Source organism: Callithrix jacchus, chromosome 7, assembly GCF_049354715.1.
Source record: "Callithrix jacchus isolate 240 chromosome 7, calJac240_pri, whole genome shotgun sequence".
NCBI lineage: Eukaryota > Metazoa > Chordata > Mammalia > Primates > Cebidae > Callithrix > Callithrix jacchus.
Genome location: NC_133508.1, coordinates 159220857 through 159227227, shown reverse-complemented (window position 1 = coordinate 159227227; position 6371 = coordinate 159220857). Strand labels below are relative to the sequence as shown.

At 34.0% G+C, this 6371-nt stretch overlaps 1 pseudogene; it reads left to right on the top strand.

The window, feature by feature from the left end:
• Positions 1–2828: 2828 nt before the first annotated feature.
• On the top strand, positions 2829–4497 carry LOC100386771 (cleavage stimulation factor, 3' pre-RNA, subunit 1, 50kDa pseudogene; annotated as a pseudogene).
• The last annotated feature ends 1874 nt before the right edge of the window (positions 4498–6371 follow it).

Sequence of the window (6371 nt, the reverse complement as noted above, 5' to 3'; positions counted from 1 at the left end):
ACTTTGTTTTGGAGTATATACACCAACTCAGTATGCTCTCTCAGGTAAAATACCAAAATTCTAATTTTACGTGAATCGAAAAAAATCTAAATATTATCTAGGCACCCGAAAGTTAAAAGCAAAATTGCTCTGAATATCATTTGTCAGAAAAAATATACAATGCCCTATTCTACTCTGTTTTGGAGTATATACATTAACTCAATATGCTCTCTCATGTAAAATACCAAAATTCTAATTTTACACGAATTGAATTGAAATGATATCTAGGCGCCCCAAAGTTAAAATCATATGGCTCTGAATATAGTCTGTTAGAAAAAATATACAATGCCTTATTGTACTCTGTTTTGGAGTATATACACCAAGTCAGAATGCTCTCTCATGTCAAATACAGAAATTCTAATTTTGCGTGTATCGAAATAAATCTAAATATTATCTAGGCACCCGAATATTAAGGCAAAAATGCTCTGAATATAATTTGTCAGAGAAAATAAAAAAATGCCCTTTTCTACTCTGTTTAGGAGTATATACACCAACTCAATATGCTCTGTCATGTAAAATACCGAAATTCTGATTTTACACCATTCGAAATAAATCTAAATAATATCTAGGTGCCCCAAAGTTAAAAGAAAATGGCTCTGAATATAGTCTGTTAGAAAAAATATACAATGCCTTATTCTACTCTGTTTTGCAGTATATACACCAAGTCAGTATGCTTTCTCATGTAAAATACAAATATTGAAATTCTACCTGAATCGAAAAAATCTAAATATTATTTTGACACCCCAATGTTAACAACAAAATATCTCTAAATATAATCTGTCAGAAAAAATATACAATGCCCTATTCTACTCTGTTTTGGAGTATATACAGCAACTCCATATGCTCTCTCATGTAAAATATAGAAATTCTATATTTAAGCGAATCAAAAAAAATTTAATATTATCTAGACACCCCAATGTTAACAACAAAATTGCTCTGAATATAATCTGTCAGAAAAAATATACAATGCTCTATTCTCCTCTGTTTTGGAGTATATACATCAACTCCATATGCTCTCTCATGTAAAATAGAGAAATTTTATATTTAAGCGAATCGAAAAAATCTAAATATTATCTAGGCAGCCCAATGTTAAAAACAAAATTTCTCTGAATAAAATCTGTCAGATAAAATATACAATGCCCTTTCTACTCTGTTTTCCAGCATATACTCCAACTCAATATGCTCTCAAATGTAAAATACCGAAATTCTAATTTTAGCCGAATCGAAGAAAATCTAAATATTTTCTAGGCACTCCAATGTTAAACACAAAATTGCTCTGAATATAATCTTTCAGATAAAATATACAATGTTCTTTTTTACTCTGTTTTGTAGTATATACACCAACTCAATATCCTCTCTCATGTAAAATACAGAAATTCTAATTTTACCTTAATCGAAAATCTCTAAATATTATCTAGGCACCCCAATGTTAAAAAGAAAATTGCTCTGAATATACTCTGTCAGAATAAATATACAATGCCCTATTCTACTCTTTTATGGAGTATATACACCAACCCAGTATGCTCTCTCATGTAAAATACCGAAATTCTAATTTTATGTGAATCGAAAAAAATATAAATATTATCCAGGAACCCCAATGTTAAAAGCAAAATTGGTTTGAATATAATCTGTCAGAGAATATATACACTGCCCTTTTCTACTCTGTTTTCGAGTATATACACCAACTCAATATGCTCTCTCATGTAAAATATTGAAATTCTAATTTTACACCAATCGAAAAAAATCTAAATAATATCTAGGTGCCCCAAAGTTAACAGAAAAGGGCTCTGAATATATTTTATTAGAAAAAATATACAATGCCTTATTCTACTTTGTTTTGGAAAATATACACCAATTCAGTATTCTCTATCATGTAAAATACTGAAATGCTAAATTTACGTGAATCGAAAATAATCTAAATATTATCTATGCACCCCAATGTTAAAAGCAAAATTGCTCTGAATATAATGTGTCAGAGAAAATATACAATGCCTTATTCTACTCTGTTTTGAAGTATATACACCAACTCCATATGCTGTCTCATGTGAAATACAGAAATTCCATATTTAAGCGAATCGAAAAAAATCTAAACATTATCTAGGCACCCCAACGTTAAAAGAAAAATTGCTCTGAACATGAACTGTCAGAAAAAATATACAATGCCCTTTTCTACTCTGTTTTGGAGTATATATACCAACTCAATATGCTCTCTCATGTAAAATATAGAAATTGTATTTTTAAGCGAATCAAAAAAAATCTTAATAATATCTAGGCGCCCCAACGTAAAAAGAAAATGGCTCAGAATATAGTCATTTAGAAAAAATATACAATGCCATATTCTACTCTGTTTTGGAGTATATACACCAACTCAGTACGCTCTCTTATATAAAATACCGAAATTCTAATTTTACGTGAATCGAAACAAATCTAAACATTATCAAGGCACCCCAATGTTAATAGCAAAATTGTTCTGAATATAATCTGTCAGAAAAAATATACAAAGCCCTTTTCTACTCTGTTTTGGAGTATATATACCAACTCAATATGCTCTCTAATGTAAAATACCGAAATTCTAATTTTACGTGAATCGAAAAAAATCTAAATATAATCTTGGCACCCGAATGTTAAAAGCAAAATTGCTCTGAATATAATCTGTCAGACAAAATATACAATGCTTTTTTCTACTTTGTTTTGTAGTATATACACCAACTCGATATGGTCTCTCATGTAAAATACCGAAATTCAAATTTTACGCGAATCGAAAAAAATCTAAAAAATATCTAGGCGCGGAGAGAACCGGACCAGCCGCTGGCAGGTAAACTGTCTTCCTCTTCTCCAAGATGTATAGAACCAAAGTGGGCTTGAAGGACCGCCAGCAGCTCTACAAGCTGATCATTAGCCAGCTGCTGTATGACGGCTACATCAGCATCGCCAATGGCCTCATCAATGAAATCAAGCCTCAGTCTGTCTGTGCACCCTCGGAGCAGCTCCTGCATCTCATCAAACTAGGAATGGAAAATGATGACACCGCAGTGCAGTATGCAATTGGTCGTTCAGATACTGTTGCCCCTGGCACAGGAATTGACCTGGAATTTGATGCAGATGTCCAGAGTATGTCCCCAGAGGCTTCTGAGTATGAAACATGCTATGTCACATCACATAAGGGACCATGCCGTGTAGCTACCTATAGTAGAGATGGACAGTTAATAGCTACTGGGTCTGCTGATGCTTCGATAAAGATACTTGACACAGAGAGGATGTTAGCCAAAAGTGCCATGCCAATAGAGGTCATGATGAATGAGACCGCACAACAAAATATGGAAAACCACCCAGTGATTCGAACTCTTTATGACCATGTGGATGAAGTCACATGCCTCGCTTTCCACCCAACAGAACAGATTCTGGCTTCTGGTTCAAGGGATTATACTCTTAAATTATTTGATTATTCCAAACCATCAGCAAAAAGAGCCTTCAAATACATTCAGGAAGCTGAAATGTTACGCTCCATCTCTTTTCATCCTTCTGGAGACTTTATACTTGTTGGAACTCAGCATCCTACTCTTCGTCTATATGATATCAACACCTTCCAATGTTTTGTCTCTTGCAATCCTCAAGATCAACACACCGATGCTATATGTTCCGTTAATTACAATTCTAGTGCCAATATGTACGTAACTGGAAGCAAGGACGGCTGCATCAAATTATGGGATGGTGTTTCAAATCGATGCATCACAACTTTTGAAAAAGCACACGATGGGGCTGAAGTTTGTTCTGCCATTTTTTCCAAAAATTCTAAATACATTCTCTCAAGTGGAAAAGACTCTGTAGCTAAACTTTGGGAAATATCAACAGGACGAACACTGGTCAGATACACGGGTGCGGGTCTGAGTGGACGCCAGGTGCACCGGACACAGGCTGTGTTTAACCACACCGAGGACTATGTGTTGCTGCCCGACGAGAGGACGATCAGTCTCTGCTGCTGGGACTCTAGGACGGCCGAGCGGAGAAACCTGCTCTCCTTGGGGCACAACAACATTGTACACTGCATAGTGCACTCACCCACCAACCCTGGGTTCATGACGTGCAGCGATGACTTCAGAGCGCGATTTTGGTACCGGAGATCCACCACCGACTGATCCACCCTGTCCACAGGGGGCTTTCTCGAGAACTCTGCCCTCCTCCCCCACGTCCTGTCTCCAGCTGTGGTCGTAAGTCAGTGCACCATCTTTGACAGTTGTGCTGCCATCTCTGCTCACATCCTTCTTGGATTTGTATAAAAGAATCTTTTTTTACCTTGATGTAGAATCATGGTGGGAAAAGTTGGAAACACAGACCTGTGCAGTGCTATGTTCACTGATTATTACAGTGTGATTTTCATCGATTTTGTAAATACAGGCCTTGCCATTTCTTTTGATCTCTTGATTGAAGAAGAATAGGGTATTAAAGTGCTTTTGTCATGAGGGATTTTCATTTGGTTCTTTTGACAGCTTTCTTGATTGTTCTGCTAAACCCTTTGTGTATTTCCTTTCCAGGTATATTTGAATAGATAAGTAGGCATGCAGCTCTGAGACTCCAGAGTTTTGTGCCATATCAGAAGCATTTTAGAGAATCCTGAAATGATGTTATTCTGATAATAAAGCTCAGATCTGCAACTTTAAAAAAAAAAAAAAATCTAGGCGCCTAAAGTGAAAAGAAAATGGCTCTGAATGTAGTCTGTTAGAAAAAATATAAATTGCCTTATTCTACTCTATTTTGGAGTATATACACCAACTCAGTTTGCTCTCTCATGAAAAATAACGAAATTCTAATTTTACGTGAATAGAAAAAATCTAAATATTATCTAGGCAACCCAATGTTTAAAGAAAAATTGCTCTGAATATAATATGTCAGAAACAATAAACAATGCCCATTTCTACTCTGTTTTGAAGTATATACACCAACTCAATTGGATCTCTCATGTAAAATACCGAAATTCTAACTTTACGTGAATAGAAAAAAATCTAAATAATATCTAGGCATCACAAAGCTAAAAGAAAATGGCTCTGAATATAGTCTGTTAGAAAAAATATACAATGACTTATTCTACTCTGTTTTGGAGTATATACACCAACTCCATATGCTCTCTCATGTAAAATACAGAAATTTTATATTTAAGCGAATCTAAAAAAATCTGAATATTATCTAGGCACCCCAATGTTAATAACAAGATTGCTCTGAATATAAGGTGTCAGAAAAAATATGCAATGCCTTTTTCTACTCTGTTTTGAAGCATATACACAAACTCATTATGCTCTCTCATGTAAAATACAGAAATTGTATATTTAAGCGAATCGAATAAAATCTAAATATTATCTAGGCACCCAAACGTTAAAAGCAAAATTTCTCTGAATATGAACTGTCAGAAAAAATATACTATGCCCTTTTCTACTCTGTTTTGGAGTATATACACCAAATCAATATGCTCTCTTATGTAAAATACCGAACTTCTAATTTTATGCAAATCGAAATAAATGAAAATATCTCGGTGCCCAAAAGTTAAAAGACAATGGCTCTTAATATAGTCTGTTAGAAAATATATACAATGCCTTATTCTACTCTGTTTTGGAGTATATACACCAACTCAGTATGCCCTCTCATGTAAAATACCGAAATTCTAATTTTACGTGAATTGAAAAAAATCTAAATATTATCTAGGCACCCCAATGTTAAAAGCAAAATTGCTCTGAATATAATCTGTCAGAAAAAATACACAATGCTCTTTTCTACTTTGTTTTGGAGTATATACACCAACTCAGTAGGCTCTCTCATGTAAAATACCGAAATTCTCAATTTACGTGAATCGAAAAAAAATCTAAGTATTATCTAGGCACTCGGATGTTAAAAACAAAATTGCTCTGAATATAATCTGTCAGAAAAAATATACAATGCCCTATTCTACTCTGTTTTAAAGTATATACACCAACTCCGTATGCTCTCATGTAAATTACAGATATTCTATATTTAATAGAATCACAAAAAATCTAAATATTATCTAGGCACCCCAATATTAAAAGCAAAATTTCTCTGAATATAATCTGTCAGAAAAAAATATACAATGCCCTATTCTACTTTGTTTTTGAGTATATACACCAACTCAATATGCTCTCTCATGTAAAATACAGAAATTCTAATTTTTCGTAAATCGAAAAAAATCTAAATAATATCTAGGCACCCCACAGTTAAAAGAAAACGGCTCTGAATATAGTCTGTTAGAAAAAATATACAATGCCTTATTCTACTCTGTTTTGGATTATATACACCAACTCAGTATGCTCTCTCATGTAAAATACCAA